The sequence below is a fragment of the Rhipicephalus sanguineus genome, chromosome 5, assembly GCF_013339695.2.
Source record: "Rhipicephalus sanguineus isolate Rsan-2018 chromosome 5, BIME_Rsan_1.4, whole genome shotgun sequence".
NCBI lineage: Eukaryota > Metazoa > Arthropoda > Arachnida > Ixodida > Ixodidae > Rhipicephalus > Rhipicephalus sanguineus.
In genome coordinates this window covers 143155701-143174055 of record NC_051180.1, presented here as the reverse complement: position 1 = coordinate 143174055, position 18355 = coordinate 143155701, and the positions used below count along the sequence as shown (strand labels likewise).

Below are 18355 nucleotides of genomic sequence, written 5' to 3'. Positions count from 1 at the left end.
AATACAATGCACATTGTATAGACAGTTTGGCAAGGGGCACTGAAAGGTAAATTCACCTGATGTCTCTAAGAAGTTGTGCGACTATATAATTTTACGCGACACGAGCTTCTTCTTTTTTCTCACCTACAGTGATTACAATTGCAATGACGTTGTTTTATCTTGTAGAAAGTGAGTGAGTGAGTGAGTGAGTGAGTGAGTGAGTGAGTGAGTGAGTGAGTGAGTGAGTGAGTGAGTGAGTGAGTGAGTGAGTGAGTGAGTGAGTGAGTGAGTGAGTGAGTGAGTGAGTGAGTGAGTGAGTGAGTGAGTGAGTGAGTGAGTGAGTGAGTGAGTGAGTGAGTGAGTGAGTGAGTGAGTGAGGGGAGCGACATTGCCAACTTTGCATCATTGCGTTTTACCAGTTTTATAACATCATCATCAAATACAACAGTATGCGGAATGCAACAAAACGGATAGTGTTTGAGTTTGTTGCACAGTTTCGGTCCTGGAAATGACCGAAACGTTTACAATTTCATTGCGAAATTTACCACGAACGTGTCGTTATTCAGACGTTTGCCTATATACGTTTGAAATCGCATTTCAATACGCTGCAGTTGTAAAGTATATGCAAGGCGTCGCAAAACGCACACGGTGCGCGTTTGCAGACGCTGTAGCCGCCGCCCGTGCAAAAAATAGACGCAACGAGGAGCTAAGGCATCACCAGTACTTCTATTGAAATAAGTCACCCAATGACGCATACGACACTGGCAAAAAGCTCGCAAAAAGAGAGAGAGAGAAAAAAAAAAGCAAAATGGCATAGCCGACCGACTTGCTCCTTCATTTATGGGGTTTACCGTCCCAAAGTGAATCAGGCTATGGGATACGCCGTAGTGGAGGGCTCTGCATACACTCTTAATCAGGTTCTGGCTAAATGCTGGCTATATCCAGGAAACTAGACAAAAAAATGTCCTGTTCCTGACAATATACCCAGCACTTTAAGTGGGACCTGATTAAGAGTGGAGTTGCAAATCATTTAATTAATCGCGTTATAGTGAGTCGAATTATATGAAGTCCCATATTCTTAGCGAGCGCTCTCTCCGCATGTGTGTATATATTCTTCTATAGGGCCACATATCCTCAAGAGCAAGAAATATACCGTTCATTAAATATCTACAGATGGTGTGCCCGGCGGCGTCTGTCTGACTCAGACTGCCCGGCCACACAAATTGCCCTTCGCGTTGGCGCATATGTTCTGTTCATTCATTTTAGAGACGAGAAACAGGTCATTTCGAGAGTTGCAAATATCGCTGAGCAGCTGTCGTGTCCGGCAGAAAAAAAAAAAAAAATGTCGGGGAGGCTCGGCGTCGAATTCCGAGAAGCGCCAGACAAAGCGAAATGGCAAATTTCTGTGTTTTTTTGTTTCCAACCGAAGAGAAATGTGTGTAACGCATAAAAATATGGGAAGCGTCACGGGAGACTTTAAATGTTTCTACTGCATCAACGGACGTCACGTATAACAAACGTACATATGTACACGGTAGTGGTAGCGCACGCTCTATGGCGCGGAATAAATTTTAAACATCTACGTTGAGAAGTCAAAGATCACGCACTCCAACGCGAGGTTAAGTTCAAACATGAGGTCAACAGAAGGTCAAATAGGAGGACCCTGCAAGGGCCACGAAAGGACGTGAAAAGTATGAGTGAAAGGAAAGGGCAGGCAGGTTGACGACACGAGCTTTTCGTTTGCTATCTCACTATGTTGAAAGGAAGTTCAGGCTGAATAGTGAAAGAGAACGCCAAGACTGCGTTCACACTCTGCGGAACATTATGCCTGTTATACGACGGATCACTTATCATTTCCAGCTGCCTTCTCAATGTGGAACTGGTCGCATTTACCACTAGGGGCTACGTGTCCGCACTGTTCTGTTCCAGTGATGCAAGCAGATGCGTACCATCCTATGTGGACATGCCGAAGGTTACCGTCGGAACGCTCCCGTCACCTTCTGCAAGCCGTCCTTCGCTACAATGACACGACCAGCTATAACCGCTGGATACATGATAAAAGATTTCACAACACACTGCGTCATTTCATGCACAACACCGGTCCAATGCACATATACACACAAAATATTATGCCCTAAGGGTAAGTTATGTCGCAATGAACAAAAATAGTATTTCCGAAGTGTCATTCATGCGTGCTCCCCTTTTACCCCGGTGTTAGCACAAGGCCTCAATGGCAGGCAATAAAGCACGCGGCCTTGATGAGCCCCAACAGTTCATAACGATGTTTTAGGCTCTATGTGCCGGAAAAGGCGCCGTTTAAATTTATTTGGGACTGGTACGTATAAGTGTACGTGCGATCTGAGGCTGTCGACTTTGACGTAAACCCTCCAACGATGTAAAATCGAACACGCGATGACTTTTGAGTGAGAATCTTCAGGTTTGACCTTATCCTATTTTTCTGCTTCCATCTTTCTCCTTCGTAAATAACGAGGTGCGGAGGTTGTAGATTTGTCACATATACAAGACAGAGATTCTGAGAAAGACGCGTCAGTGATTTTGATGACGAGGATTACAACTTTACGAGATTTGGCAAGGTTCTGTGGCATTTTTTTTTTCATTGGCAGTTTGGGCGTCTTCGGAATGAAAAGATCGCATTTCTGCATTCCACTGAACTTTCAGCAGCTGCCTGCCGAAACGCTTGTTTAATCTATGCACGTTCTAGAGAAATAATAAGGCGACGTCAATTGATGGCGTTCATTCTGGGTCAAAAAAAAAGGAAAAGAAAAGCAAGCTTGAAGTCCACGATTACTGGCAGCGCTGGAAGCGCTCGAAGTTGCCCATGATCCTATGACGAAAGAAACACTTTCTATTCTGATTGCACATAAATTTACCGAGCGATCACGGAATACCATGAACTTAGCGGGATTAGCTAAGAAGACACTTTGCACTTTTTGTACTTTTTGTTTGTTCTTTTCCAATCCTGCTTGGGCCTTTTAAGGCCTGCAGTATTCCTAAATAAATAAATAAATAAATAAATAAATAAATAAATAAATAAATAAATAATAAATAAATAAATAAATAAATAAATAAATAAATAAATAAATAAATAAGACGGTAAACTTGTCGCTGACTGACAATCACCCGAACCGTTTCTACAGCATATCTTTTATTTTTCGAAATTCCAGCACCCTGCATTCAGAGCTCGTTTAGAGGAGCGAGAACTCCTCGTATGTATGTTTGGGTCGTTTGGTATCTATTTGTGCACATGCTTCTATGACACACAGGTGTGAATCGTGGATTTTGAATTATAGTTATTAAATAAAGTTAGATTAAATATGAACTTGACCGTAGAATTGTATTGCGTGCCCCCAGCAGTTTTCAAAGCTAATGTACATTCTAAATTGAAAATTACCAGCACAATGCATGTCAGATAAATTATCACTTTTAGTATTCATTCGGTGCACATAAACACTTCCGTCATAATATAGCCAGTACTATTGCTAATACAATAACTTGCTTGAATGACTTTTCGGATATGAAACTTCAGAAATATAATTTATAATGGCTCATTTGAATTTAGAAGCGTAATTTCGTAATAAGCGTAAGTAAGCAGAATTTCTTTTTTTGCTAGCAACCTATCGGTGCAGCATCACTTTTAAAAAAATAAAAAAAAACACAGGGACCTAAGGTGTGTTACTTTTTCGGATCGACATCAGAATATAATATTGCCACTGCGTGGCAGCGTATTGGCTGCCAGAAGCAATTACGACTCGAGATTTTCAAAATTTACTTTCTCTAAATTCGTGCGAACCGCAGAGTTAGGGGTTAATGCATCGAATACGTGGTTGACAAAGTGAAAACATATGCATAGGAAAGTCATTAATTAAAAATTAGTCGGCTTAACAATATCAAAGACAACTATAAAGCTAATGATGATGCATGCATTATGCTATGAAAGTGCTTCACCGAAAATGATCGTCAGTTATATCTAGTCTACCATCTTTTTTTTTTTTTTTTTTTGGAACATACGTGCTACAGAATATTGTCATAGACCCGCGGCTCTGTGAATTAAAAACAACAAAAATACAAAGCGCTTGCCGTTTGTGCGAAGAAAGGTTAAATTATTAATAATAACAACAACAAACAAAAAGAAATATCATGTCGACTATACTTCTGCGAAAGCTGCGCTTAGGGTGTCGGCGTGATAAAATACGTATTTATTGAGTTCGAGGAATTGACCACAAAAGGCGGCACCAGAATTGTTCGCAAGGAAAAAAAAAACATATGGTATTCAGAACAAACTCCATTTCCTCGAACTTGCTGAAATAATGCCCCTGGTAGAAAAACTGTGTTCAGGACCAAATGTGCGACGAAGAGCTGACTCAGATATATAGTCCCGCAGTAAATACCTGCCACCATAGCATGATTACTAGTTCTAAGAAACGAAAGGAGGGTTTCAACGTTTCTATGGGCTTGAAGGTGGGGTAGCGCACTTTAAAGAAAGATTCTTAACATATTCATAACCTATGACGTTCTTTTTTTTCCTATTCTTTTAATCTTTCTTTTGTCATTTCTTTTACTTTACTATATTGTTTCATATTTTTATCTTTATTTTCTTCCTTCTTTCTAATCCCTTCTTCTTCCAGTTCTAGCTTCTTCATTCTTTCTCTCTCCCTCCCTCTCTTTCTTTTCTTTCTTTCCTTCCTTGCTTGTCATTATTTCCCTTTTTTCTGTTCCTTCTTTCATTCTTTCTCATTATTCTATTTTCTATCAAGAAGATTATTCTCTTATTCTATCTTCTATCAGTCCTTTTTCCTTCTAATTCTTTCTCTCAGTTCTTTCCTTGATTCTTCCCATTCTTTCTCTGTTTATTTACTTATTTCCCTTTCCTTGCAATCTTCCCTTTTTAGTTGCTTTTTTTCCTTCCTTCCTTCGTTCTTACTCTTTCTTGCTTTCATTTCTTCTTGTTCTTTTTTCGTTCATTCGTTTCGTTTCTTTGTTGTTGTTTTTCGCACTCACCATCTAAAAAACGCTGTTTTTGATGCGTTGGCGAACGTACGTGAGTATCCAGAAAGACACACCAGATGCTGCTTAAGTGTTTTGAAATAGAGTGAGTGGATACATATATACACAATCCCCTGTACTCAAGCAGCCCTGAAATCGTCATAAATTTTGCGATCTCGCGGCACATCTTGCTCGTTTATTAGCGCAGGATCTCCAATATTTCTTCGCGGTAGTGCGAAGGAATGTCGCATCGATCAGCGCTACATAAACAAACATCGATTCTTCTTCTTTTTTGAAAGAGTAAACACAATAGATGTGTTTGAAAGATGCATAAATAGCCAGCGAATTGTTCTCGACTCCCGCAATCTGCAAGTTCGGAATTTGGAGCGCGACCTGAAACAGGTTCTCAACGTGTTCACGCCATGGCAGCTGCTATTAGTCTACGAGGCTGTAATGACCGTGGCTGCTATGAGTGCTGTGTGGTGTCCTCGCGTGCCTTCTCGCGACCGTTTTTCGTTGCGCGCTGTACACGTTAATGTCCTTCTGATGACTCCCCGACAAGTCCACGTTGCAAGCATTGTGGAAGATATAGCTCACCAAACAAAGCAGCATTGGGAACTACTGCTGACTAACTCCTTGTTGAAATTGTTTCCGAGGGTCAAGATTAAAAGATATTGTACATACAGAAGTGGCAATAACATATTGTAATTTTAAGTCAATCATTTAGATCTCGAATTCTTAAATAGTGTTTCCTTCCAGCCTACACATCAACATGCGCCTGGCACAGCATACCCAGCAAGGCTACAAAAAAAAGAAAAAAACAAGCCAGAATTTATAATTCTACTTTTGCGTATGTACATTGTTGCAGCCTTGCAACTTTTGCGGGCTATAGTATAGTGCACTGCTCTAATGGCAACCGGGGTGCTGCACAGCTCGGTCGCGAACTTGAAGAGGAATGCATCTATTTTCTCAATTAAACTCTCTCTTCCTCTGCCAAGGATGTATGCACGAAAGAAATTTCGAAACCACGATAAACAACTATAGCGTGATCTCTTACTTCTGTTTATAGATCGCTTTAACAAATAGCGCCGTCTACTTCCGTGCTTACTGTCATTCTCTTATTCCTTTTAGTGGGCTTCCTCCCCAAATTTCCCAACTTTCACGAAGCTATTGAGAATCCACGCCAGATGATTCAGACAGTTTGAACACACGCACACGCACACGCACGCACGCACGCGCGCACACACACACACACACAAACGCGCGCACGCACGAATGCACACACACACGCACACACACACACACACACACACACACACTCGCTCGCTCGCTCGCTCACTCACTCACTCACTCACTCACTCACTCACTCACTCACTCACTCACTCACTCACTCACTCACTCACTCACTCACTCACTCACTCACTCACTCACTCACTCACTCACTCACTCACTCTCCTTCTCGTCACCACGCCGGCATACACAGGCTGTTCGAGAATACTCAGAAAATGTATAGCCGTTCGCTCGTCTTTCAGTATTTGCGGATTACTCTGCGAGGTCACTTTTAGGAAATTGGAAACGCAAGCTCCGTATTATATATTAGAGCACGATCATAAGAATGCGTTTCCTTTTTCTTAAGGCGTAATTTATTCAAGATATTATTTTCTCGTTCTTTTTTTTTTCCCCTGAATACGCCTGTCCTTTGGTCTTTCTCTCCTCATTGCCTCGAATGTCACAGTGCTAGCATGATAGTCGCAAGGCTGTAACAGACCTAACGAGCAAATAATCATCGTTAAAGAAGCCCAAAATAACAGGCAGTTAAAAAAACGTCTCGTTCTTGAAAATGTTGGCATTATAACAAAGAGGCGTTCAAATACAAAGGGAAGGTAAAGAAGAATAACTTTATTCTGCACGTTTGCTGGCGCATGAGAAACGTTACTTGTTGACTCCCCAAACGTTTGTACGTTTGATTTCGACGCTCAAATACACATGTCATTGACAAACGCTCTGTTATTCAACGTGACGAGCACTGAAGTAACTATGATAGCCCGAGAAAAGTGAATAAGCCGAAAAAAGCCGATAAACGACTGGAAAATTCTACGATTGATTCGGTAAATAAAGAAGCCCATATCCGCTCATTATAAGCGGAACTGGCAACTCTGGAACAGCGCGACGCTGTATGTCACGTGACTCCACGAGTTCTCGAGATTCCGCGTATCTCTATGCTCGCGTGCGTCTGGTGCTGCGCTTGGATCGTGCCAGCGTGCAGCTGCAACGGTTCTATTGTTGCTTCGCACTATATACCGAGGAGTGGAGATGCGCATTTGGCGTTGCAATTGTACGCGCATTCACTTGTTTTTCTTTTTCGCACGCCGAAGGCTTTCACAGCTGTATTCCGCGTAGGTGACGGTGAAGGCGACAGGAGAGAAAAGAAACGGCAAAACAGAACCTCGAAAGAAGGCAAGCTAAATGAAAAATAAAAATGCCGAGGAATCAAAGTCGCACGCGGAAACGTAACGTTTTAACACGAAGGTGTTTTATGCCGGGGTTCACCAAGAATTGAAGCACGTCATTCCGTCACGGATGTGACGTCAATAGAAGGATGCGTGGGTAGCTCAGAAACTCAGCAAAATTTTTTACTGTGGTTCCCGACCTGGGAATCAAAAAGCAGCGTTTCGGCATGTCGAGCCTGCGTTTCAGAGGGAAGGGGGAGAGGGGAGGTGGAGAGGGAGAGGGGGAACGGAGAGGTGAAGAGGGGGTGGAGAGGAGGTGTGCGGAGAGGGTTGCGCATGCGCAGTAAGGGTGGTCACACCGCGAACCACCGCCACCGGTTTGAAATCCACCACAAGATGCTTCGCATCTAAAACTCCTACTGCATGACTTTCGAGCGGAGCCGTACGCGTTGACCACTAAACGCATACAGAATCTTAGGCGACAATGGGTAATATGGGCTTCCTACTTCGACAGTGATGGCGCCACCATCTCGGAATGGTGAAGCGGAGTCCAGCGCCGGAGTGCTTTATATACGGGAGCGTCTCGGCTCTGCGCACTCATGACTGTTTTAGGCCAGCGAGGCACGGGCCAGCTGGAAACAAAGCGCTTTCGCGCATTTCTCGCATTCATAAATCAGAGCGCGACGCATCCGACCGGGTTACCAAGGGCACTACGGAGTCGTACCAAAATGCTAGGCGGAGATGGGACAGTGGATGTCAACATGGGTGCGCCCATGTGGAAGGCTGTCTTGCCGGCCTAATGCAGGCTACGTGGATTCTAGTCCCTAACGTCCAACATAGCCGCAACTGCTTCTATGGAGGCGTGGTTCGCTTTCGTGTTATATGGAAGATTCCTACGAAAGAGGAATGGAGATTTTTTTTTCTTCTTTTAATTTAAACTCGGGTACAGGGCTCTTTGAACAGGAACACTTCGATGAAATCGAAGAGGCTATAAATGTCAGGAAGCAAGGACAGCAATGTGATAATCAACAAACAATTGAACTGAAGCTTACGAAAGGCACGAATGGCGTGAGGTAGACGACAACTAAATAGAGTAGGCAAGCGTAACGCGTCTCTGCTGTGTTATTGATTATGTATGTAGCTTACTCTACAGGCGTCACTACTAATGCGATGTAAATTTTGCCATTTTCCCTCCACATGAGTCGCATTGTGTCCAGCCACGTGTCAACACATTTGTTTGAAACATGCATCCCCCTTTTCTTGCCGACTCTAAATGTATTAATTTCCCTCAATGCTTCTTATGTAACATATCTAACTGCATCTAAAATCATTTAACGCATATACTAAGACCTTTAGATCAGTTTAGAACGGGCACCACGTCCTTTGAAACTTTCATTAATTTTACAGCGCACGGTTCGTTACTGAGAGAGGAGGAGGGGGCGTAGGACTCGAGCAGCGTTGAGTTTGATTTCCTTTTGTCAAGGCCTGACATGAAGCTATTTAAAATGAATATTCTTTGGAATGACGCCATCACCACCGAGCATTCTAACCTCGTACATATATCTCACGACAGGAAAGTCACGTGCTCGGAAGAAGTTGTGTCAACATTTCCTGAGCTTTTGTGTGTTGGGAACTATCCACCAGCAACTACAGTAATTGAAGTACCTTTCGAGCTTCGAGATAAAAGTGTCGTGCGAAAGAAACCATATGGACTAAGCCACGAAAAGAAAGCATGGCTTAAGCAAGAGCTCCAAGGAATGTTAGATTCCGGCATTATCAGACCATCAACCTCTACATTTGCTTCACCGATTACCATTGTGCCAAAAGAAGACGGGTCTTATCGATTGTGCACGGACTATAGACTTGTTAACAAGCAAACTGACTTGTTCCCGTTCCCGATGCCCCGAATTGACGAAATAATTGACGAGACGGGAGGATGCAAGTGGTTCTCCAGGATTGATTTATGTAAGGGTTACTGGCAAGTACCACTGAAAGAAGAAACCAAGATGTTCACCGCTTTTGTCACGCCTTTCGACGTCTACGAGTACAACCGGCTTCCATTTGGGTGGAAAAATTCTGGCGCGTGGTTCCAGAAAATGATGAACATGGTGCTCAAAGATTTTCTTGGGAAATTCTGCAACGTGTATGTTGACGATATACTGGTCTATTCAAGATCAAGAGAAGACCACATTGCCCACCTGTCAATGGTTCTAGGAGCGCTAAGTAAAGCACAACTTAAAATCAACGTTAAGAAGAGCGAATTTTTTTGTCGGACGGTTGTGTTCTTAGGCAGGTCCTTTGACGGACAGACTAAAAGCACCAAGGAAGAGAGCATTCAGCGGATAAAAACACTAGTCAAGCCATTCGATTTGCACTCTCTTCGCGTCTTCCTGGGCCTTGCCGGACACTTCCGGGGATTTATAAAGGATTATGCCACAAAGACTAAGTGTTTGACAGCCCTTACGCAAAAGGACACCCCATTCGTGTGGTCGGAAGATTGCGAGCGTTGCTACAACGAACTCGTCGAAATTATTTCGGCAGATCCTGTACTTACGCTGCCGGATTTTAATTTGCCGTTTGAGTTGTGCACAGATGCCTCTCATTATGGTACTGGAGCCGTCCTTTATCAAAGAGACACCAATAAGCCCGTCGCACAAATGCTACAAGTGATTGGATATTTCTCCTATACCTTGACGAAGGCTCAAGTAAATTATTCTACCACAGAAAAAGAAGCCTTGGCAGTTGTTATGGCACTCAAATATTTTAGGAGCTATCTTGAGGGAAGAAACTTTATACTATACACAGATAACCAAGCATTGACTTATATATTGCAATTGACACAACCAAAAGGCCGGCTTGCCAGATGGGTCAGTGAGATTCAGCAGTACACGTTTGAAGTGGCCCATCGCCCAGGACACAAGCACCAGGACGCAGACGCTCTATCAAGACTCCATGTACCCAGGGACAATAATCTTGAAGAGGTTAACCTAATCAAATTGTGGGAAGGCTCCGAAGACCTCAAGATAGAAGATGGCAAGGTACTTGTGCCCGAAACGGCAGTACCTACAATACTGCGACTATACCATGACAGCCCTGAGTCTGGAGGTCACGATGGGTTCAAAAGAACGTACAGAAAATTAACCCAAAGATTTACTTGGAAGGGCATGAAGGACGACGTGGCTAAATATGTAAAGACATGCCACAACTGTCAAATTTGCAAAGCAAAGTTTAAGCCACGTGGAAACAAAATGGTAACTCCACAGTATTCTGACACACCATTTGAAATACTGCATCTTGATTTTGCAGAACTGAAAAAGAAGGGTGAGGGTGTCAAGAAGACCCAAGCTTTTCTAGTCGCAGTGGACGAATGCACGCGGTTTGTGGCGGCTAAAGCTGGAAGGGAGGATGCGAACTGCGTCATCTCTTTTCTAGAGAGGGACATGTTCTGCAACGTCAAGGTTATTGTTGCAGACAACGGACCGGCGTTCCGAAGCGAGAAACTTCAGCATTGGGCTACCGCAAGAGGTATCGAGCTGCGTTTTCCTGCACCATATCACCCGGAAGCGAACTCTCTAGCTGAGAGAATTATTCGAGATGTGAAGATGTTCATTGCCCTGTACCCCAACTTCAAAGGCGGGTGGAAGTGCGCGTTGGAAGCTGCTGTCAACCATCATAACCGGTCGCACACTGCTGCCTTAGGATGTAGCCCCTATTTCGCCGTTTTCAAGAAACCATCTTGGCTTCCTGCGGACAAAGAACTGTGTATATTTGATAAAATCACGCTGAAGGAAAAGCCTTTGGATATGCAACAGAAAGAGAAATATAGGAAAACGATGAAGGCGAACTTTGATAAACGTCACCAGTCAACCATGCCCAAAATTGAACCTGGAGACATGGTACTCGTTCGAAAGGGTCTGGACTCAAAGTGTCCATTTGTAGGTCCTTACCTGGTCGTGAAAACAGCGAGGCAACAAGGAATTCTCAAGACTATATATTATCAAGGACCAAGAAACAAAGTTGAAGAAGCGTCGGTTGGGAATACACTGCTATACCATCCACGGAGGGATGAGAATAAAAGCCCGGGAGGATGTAGGGATCCTGCGGCTGAAGAGCCGACGGAGAAGAGGAGAGGAAGATGAAGTCTGCAATGGCTGAAAACTGTGTCTATTAAACAGTGAACGTTCCTTTCTCCTGTTGGAACTTTATAAAACTATATCCGTTGTTGTGAGCATGTCTTCGCGCCCATATAGCGTCGGTTGTTGCAGTGTCACAGATTTCTCTGTTACTGATCTCTCTTTCCTTCGCTTTCTGGCGCAGGTAAATTTTTCTAATGTTTACTGTTTGCTTATATCTCTGCCTCACAGGCCCCTAGCCAGGATTTTTTTTCGGGGGGGGGGGGGGGGGGAGGCAAGGCCTAATTGATCGAAAGTCTTTCAATGGCAAAAAGAAAACAAGGTTGCCCGGATGGAAGGCTGGACGAATATCAAGGGGGGGGGGGGGGGGGCTGGCGCTCCCCCCCCCCCCCTTGCCTACATGCCCGCTGCCTCATTTCGAACAGAATATAATGCTCCTTCTGCTCTGACAAACAAACGAGAACGGTCTTATAGCACGCGCTTTCAAAATGAATGACGTCACGAAGGAATTAGGAGGAAATGTCATAGGTGATATCGACGAAGATGTGTTTGTTTTCTAGACCTTCTCTTTTCACATAGCTGGCGCACATCTGGACACTATAGTCTATCGATCCAACGACATAACGAACAGAGAATTCGTTAGAAAGGTAGATTAAGTACTCCGGGAAAACGCGATTTCTCCGTTGTGAAAACATGCTTCGACCATGGCCATGCCCCTCTGAACAAATATGTGCCTTGGCAGCCTCACAAGCGTTCCTAAAGAAAATAATGTCACTAGCTTGATTTAATTTGATTACGCCTCGTTAGCTTATGTGCAATGTGTGTTTGATGAAAGGACCACGAGAAAATGACATTCCCGTGTTTCTCGCATGGTATAGCGTATAGTGTTTTAGCGAACATTTTCATCAAGTTTAACTCGTGTGCATATTGATTGCTTCTCCTAGCTTTTTGTGTTATTTTGATAACATTTACTATATACTTAGCGTGTTTGTTCGTGAACTGCGCGTATGTATGTATGGGGAAATGTGCAGAAGGAACCTTTGAACTGACACACTTGGGTAGCCAGCTCTAATGAGCCTGCTTTCCCGTTTGTGCACATCTGTTAACTACAACAGAATAATATTATTCAAGGTGTTTTACGTAGTATTTATGGATTATAAGTTAAATAGTCACAGTAGTTAACAAAGACAGAAAAAAAACGGATTATAAATTGTTAGAACGATCCTACCTTGTTTAAAGGTTCACTCAGTGTAGATGATACACTGTTCTTTGAAAACTTAGTTGTTATTCGTTTTACATTAAGTGGCTAAATAATATTGGAGGAAAAATTGAAGGGTAAGCTTCCTGTGTCTTGTTAAATTTCACGCTGATGTGTAAATGTGACTTAACACGATTCACAGCATTTGTGTAGGTACTGCGTGGGAAAAAAGGTTCTTGAATACTATACATATAGTTCTCCTTCACGAAAAAAAGAAATACAGATAGCGAGTGTCCAGTGTTATGACGTCCACGCGAGTATATATATATATATATATATATATATATATATATATATATATATATATATATATATATATATATATATATATATATATATATATATATATATATATATAGCTTAGAATCAACGAGTAAGGAAACTAACAACGCAGCAGCTAATAAGAACCTACAGACGAAATAACTGATTTTACTGCCATCGCAGAAGTGTAACTTACATATACACAACTAAGTTATAGTGTTCCTCTTTAGTGTTCCTTATTTTAATGGTTAGGATATAATTGGGTAATACTTCAGAAGTACTAGTATCTTCCTTCATTTTGCATGCATATGCGGCTGCACTTGTTCGAGTCTTTCTCTCTCTCTCTCATTCAAATGCCGGCTGCGTTAACGTGCACACTATGCTATCCAATATGCCTTCTGATCTTTTCAGTTTCCATACATTTCTTGCTATCTTATTCGTCTGTCGCCTTGCGCGAAACGCTTCCTGTTGCTACAGGTCTCACCTTATTATACGCGGCGGTTGCCCGGATGATTTTTTTTATGTTTTTCTCTGCCGCCCTGGCTTCGCAACATCGTCTCTGGCGGACCGGCAATCGTGCCGGAGTCTGTACTCGTGACATTTAGCACTGTTTTTCTTTTCAGGTCGCATTCCTGCTGCGACGGCCGCCGCCGTCTCGCTTTCTTTTTTTTTTTTTCCACCGCCAGGCTTATACTCGGCATTGTGGCACACCCGGCGCCACTGAAAAGCTGCTTGCAATCGCGTGCGTTTTAACAGCTACGCACACCATTTATTTCTACATGTCTCTATTTTTCTTGTTTCTTCAAGTTTCATCTCGCATGTGTCTTATATACACTTTGTTTACTGTGTCTGCAATGATTGAGCCAATCATTGCAGACACAGTCATATATATATATATATATATATATATATATATATATATATATATATATATATATATATATATATATATATATATACTAACTTCAGATAGCGCAGGAGGAACGGAAGACGGAAGAACCAAACAATACAGGCGCCATCTATTATTTCGGGCTGGCGTGTCAATGCGATCTCACGATTATTTTTCTGTTTCTTAATGTAAATTTTTTACGTGAAAGTATTCCCATTGCAACTACGTCATTGAAAATGTTCTCAAAGACTTGATTCTTATAAGACATTGACATTGTTTGATCGAACGCCTCAAACCGAATCCCTTTTCAAACCATGCGGGAAAAAATTTGATTCCGAGTAAATGTTGTCAATATTATGCTGAAAAATCAGTTCTTCGACTCGGCATTTGGGTATGTTATATCAACGATCTTGGCCCATGGCCCGGGTTGTGTAGAGGGGTGTAAGTGCCGATGCCTTATATTTTTTTCAGATAGCTGAGATCTATTACATAAATTTTCAAGGACATTAATAGCTGAAGTATTGCGACAGCATCCGAATAGTTGCAACAGAATCAACGCCTTAGTTTTTATAATCAAACTCCATGGGTTTGTCTTAATCCTCTTATCTCCGAAACAACACTCCAGTGCGTTCGATTATTTCATGTTTTAAAGCCGAAAAGGTTGCCGGCATATTTATTTGTTTAGATAAAAGAAACAAGTGACCGCTGCAGCTGGGCTTTTCAGTAACGAAATCACGGAGATGGAACGCGTTGAAAAGCGTTGAAAACACAGCTGTTCATTACATGATTGTGAAATTCGGTTGTTTTCTCATGTCGCCCATGATAATCGCTGAATATAAAAATAAAAATGCCCCAGTGAACTTTTATAAAAGAATACCTGACTTCCTTTTTCCGTCTTGTGATCAGAATTAATTAGCATCAATCGTAGTCTGGCATCCGAGCACAAAGCCGAGTGGCATGTTCTCAATGTAGGATATGCATATAAATTCAGGTATATGTTAACGACATCCCACTGACACTCTTGCTTGGGAAGACGCACTGAACTTTATTAATCATTGCCCGGAGAAATAATACATGGCCACTTGCTGGAGAGGCCGGTCTACCCATGCGATTTGTTTGGCTTGCTATATAATTTACACAAGCCGTCGATCTTGCGTTCTTTTATTCGGTTGCGAATGTGATACCGCATGAATTCATGCACTTTGTCTACCGCTACGTGTGTGCATGCTATGCAAAACAAAACATACTGTTTGCATAGCGCATGTATAATAAGGAACTTACCGAGGAATGGCTGTAATTCACTGCATAGACTTCGTAATTGCATTAAACGTTCACTGCATGCCGTATATAATGAAGTCGTATCATGCATGCAGCACTAGCATTCTTTATTGAAGACTTGCATATGTGATCTGATGTTTGGGATGCACCCTTGAAATAGACTTGCTTATATGACCTGATGCTTGGGGCGTATCCTTGAAATAGAGTAATTGGCCCGGGATCACTGCCTCTTCTCAGCAAGAATGGTGTTTCTTAAGCTGGCTCGACACGTGGTCGAGATTTGTGCCAATATGCGGCAATAAGTAAATCACGATTTCAGGAGCGATGACAAAGAAACAACTTTACAATATAAATCTGTGTTTACGAACGCTACATATCAAGCTTGCGTTTGGTTCGAGTAGTCAGGTTGCACTAAATAGTTAATATGCGAGGCAGAAGTCGTCCTATTGCCATTGTTTTTTTTTTTTTTCGCTACAATGTATATTCGACAATGCACGCCTCGTATTAGTACTTCTTCACAGTAGTCATCCTAGCTGGTGCGCGTGTGTAGATATCGCAGAATGCGTGGCAGTACAGAAGAAATGATATAGAACAAAATGTTACATTGTGCAATTCGCTTAGAAGTCCACTTTGGAATTTTCAGCATGAGAAAAATTTGTTCAATGAGCATTGCGAGGAATAGTATACAAACTCGAGCAGCACAGATGCCGGTATATGGGTTTCAGGCAGGATAATGTATGGCCGACGGGTGTAGCTGCGCAAAAATTTATATCGCAAACAATTGCCATATTGAAGTCAAGTAAAATAACTGATAACGTCCTTTCGTCTCAATTGAATAACAGCCAGCACAACGAAGAAAAAAAAACGAACGAACGAAAGGAAGAACCAACCGCTTTACGTTTTATTACTCAATGCAATAGCTTAAAGTCGAAGAAGCGACGATATCATTCACGTTCAGAGAAATTAAAATTCACTCTTTCATTCATCTCGCCAAGTATACATGGTCTACGAGTAATTTCTTCGTTCGCTCGCTGTGACCAATTATGTTGTGAAACAAAAAATGTAATCGGAGAAAAAAAAATAAATGACGGGAGAAGATGGAAAAGGATGTTGATTGCGCAAGACAGGGCGAAACGAAAACAGGTGGCCACTCACTGCGTTCGAGAATAACCTTCGTCCAGCCGCCGTCCGTTCAGTTGTCGCAGTCGTCGCTACAGCCGTAGAGCAACTCAGTTCAACGCATCGTGGCGTCTTCGCCAGCAGGTCTTGACGGAGGCGCGTTGGGAAGTCAGGCGACGATGTTCGACGAGCGCACCTTGCGAGGCGTATCTATATGCCTCTGGTTGCAGCTTCGGGGGCCACTTGGGTTCGCTGGTGAACCGAACAAACGCGCACGGGGCTCGCGCATGCGCGTCAGCGTTGCAGACACAGGCACGACACTACATGGACATTGTTCTCCCTCTGCTGAAGCAGCAGCAGGTTAAAACAGAGGCGTGCACATCCGACGCGCGTCGTTTCGCCGTCGACGCCGCTTAATCCTCCAACGCAACACACACACACGCGCAGCGCTCGGCAGGCAGCGCGACCGACTCGATCCGGCGTCGGCGTGACGTAACGTGTAGGGAGTGTCTCGAGTACCGGATCAACTCGCGGCGGCGCGCCAGCAACCGCGTGCGCGCGATCGTGCGGCAGCCACTCCTGCACGGCTGCGATTTCTTCGATGCATCTGTCTGTCGCGCTGTTCCCATTGTCAACGCGCCGCTGCTGCTGTATGCGGTTGCACCTGCGGCATTCGCGCGCAAGGCGCGCGCGGTTTGTATACGTTCTCCGGAGCGTGAAATCCTCGGCGTTGGAAGGTAAAGCGACGGCATGTGTTCGCGCGGTCTGCATATATACATACCTTGTCGAAAAGATGTGAGGAGCTGTTGAGATATAGCACAATGCGCAGATCCAGGGCTGACTTTCCGTTCTCCCAAACCTCCCTGACTTCAAGGGAATCAATATCGGAATATTAGTGTCCGGCTCAACACTGAACCATACTAGGAAGGACAAAGACTAGTGATTGTTCCAGAAGCAGATACGTAGACCAAAGCTCTTTCAATGCAATTTTGAGTTGCAACAACTACATATAGTCGTCAAGTTCTGTTGTAATTTCGTCTACAGACTTTCTTGCTAAAGTTGGCCATGACTACAGCATACTAAGTCTTGAATGCATTCACTTCGCTGATGAAGCGTCCTCACATAAATAGATGTTCTAATTCCTCACTAGCATGAATTGACAGTGGTGCATACACAAGGTTCTGGCATGAGTCCGCAACGCCGGCGCACAAGAGGATGAGCATGACGAAAATCAATAAATTTGGTTACCTTCTGGCATCACTACATATATGCAGAGGCTATGGGTATATCTGCTGTCAAGGCTTGCAGCTCTCCGAGGAGAATAGCGAGCATGCCGTGACTCCCGCGACTCTTGTGAAGGAAAGGGACGGACGTCAAGTTAACCTAAGAGATTCCTGATACCTGAAAGAACCGGCGTATAGCAGTGTAGTTAGGAGTTTGAAAGGTGCAGCTACCACACGCTATTCCAAGAGTTTCAAGTAAGCACAAGGGCGTTGCAGACATTAGGGCTGACGAACAGTCGACTCCACTATTGTACCGACTCTCCCAAATAAAATACTGATGGGAGAAGACGGTATTCAAATGAAGGTAAACTAAATGGTGAAAGGCAATGGCAACGCCTACATTCAAAGATACTGTGAACTTTCTGAACATCCGTATCTGCAATAGAGAAGAGACAAGAGAGTTGTATAGAACTCGACTCAGTCGCCGCATGTATACAGTCCAAGACGTATGCATAATGACGTCTGCAGTGCTTTTAGGTATCACACTGAAGAATTGAACTTTCTGCGAAATGACTGGACGCCACACCGAAGATTGTAGAAAAAGCATAAGGTTTCTATACCGAAAAAGGCAGTTTTTCACTGGTAGCAATGAGAATTTGAAGACGTGAGACCAAGTCGCATCACAAAAGATAGCCGTGGCAACGTGTGTTCAAGGCATGTACAATGAGAGGCGCAACATCCACATGTATGTTCCTGGCATC

General features: G+C 43.2%; 1 protein-coding gene across 1 annotated transcript in view; it reads right to left on the bottom strand.

Annotated features, from left to right (window-relative positions):
* Window positions 1-16812, bottom strand: part of LOC119394292 (homeobox protein Hox-A1) — a 166536-nt gene extending 149724 nt beyond the window's left edge. Inside the window, exon 1 of the mRNA XM_049415738.1 lies at window positions 16408-16812. The gene's annotated coding sequence lies outside the window, so the exon portion shown is untranslated. The remainder of the gene's footprint in view (window positions 1-16407) is intronic.
* Window positions 16813-18355: the final 1543 nt, after the last annotated feature.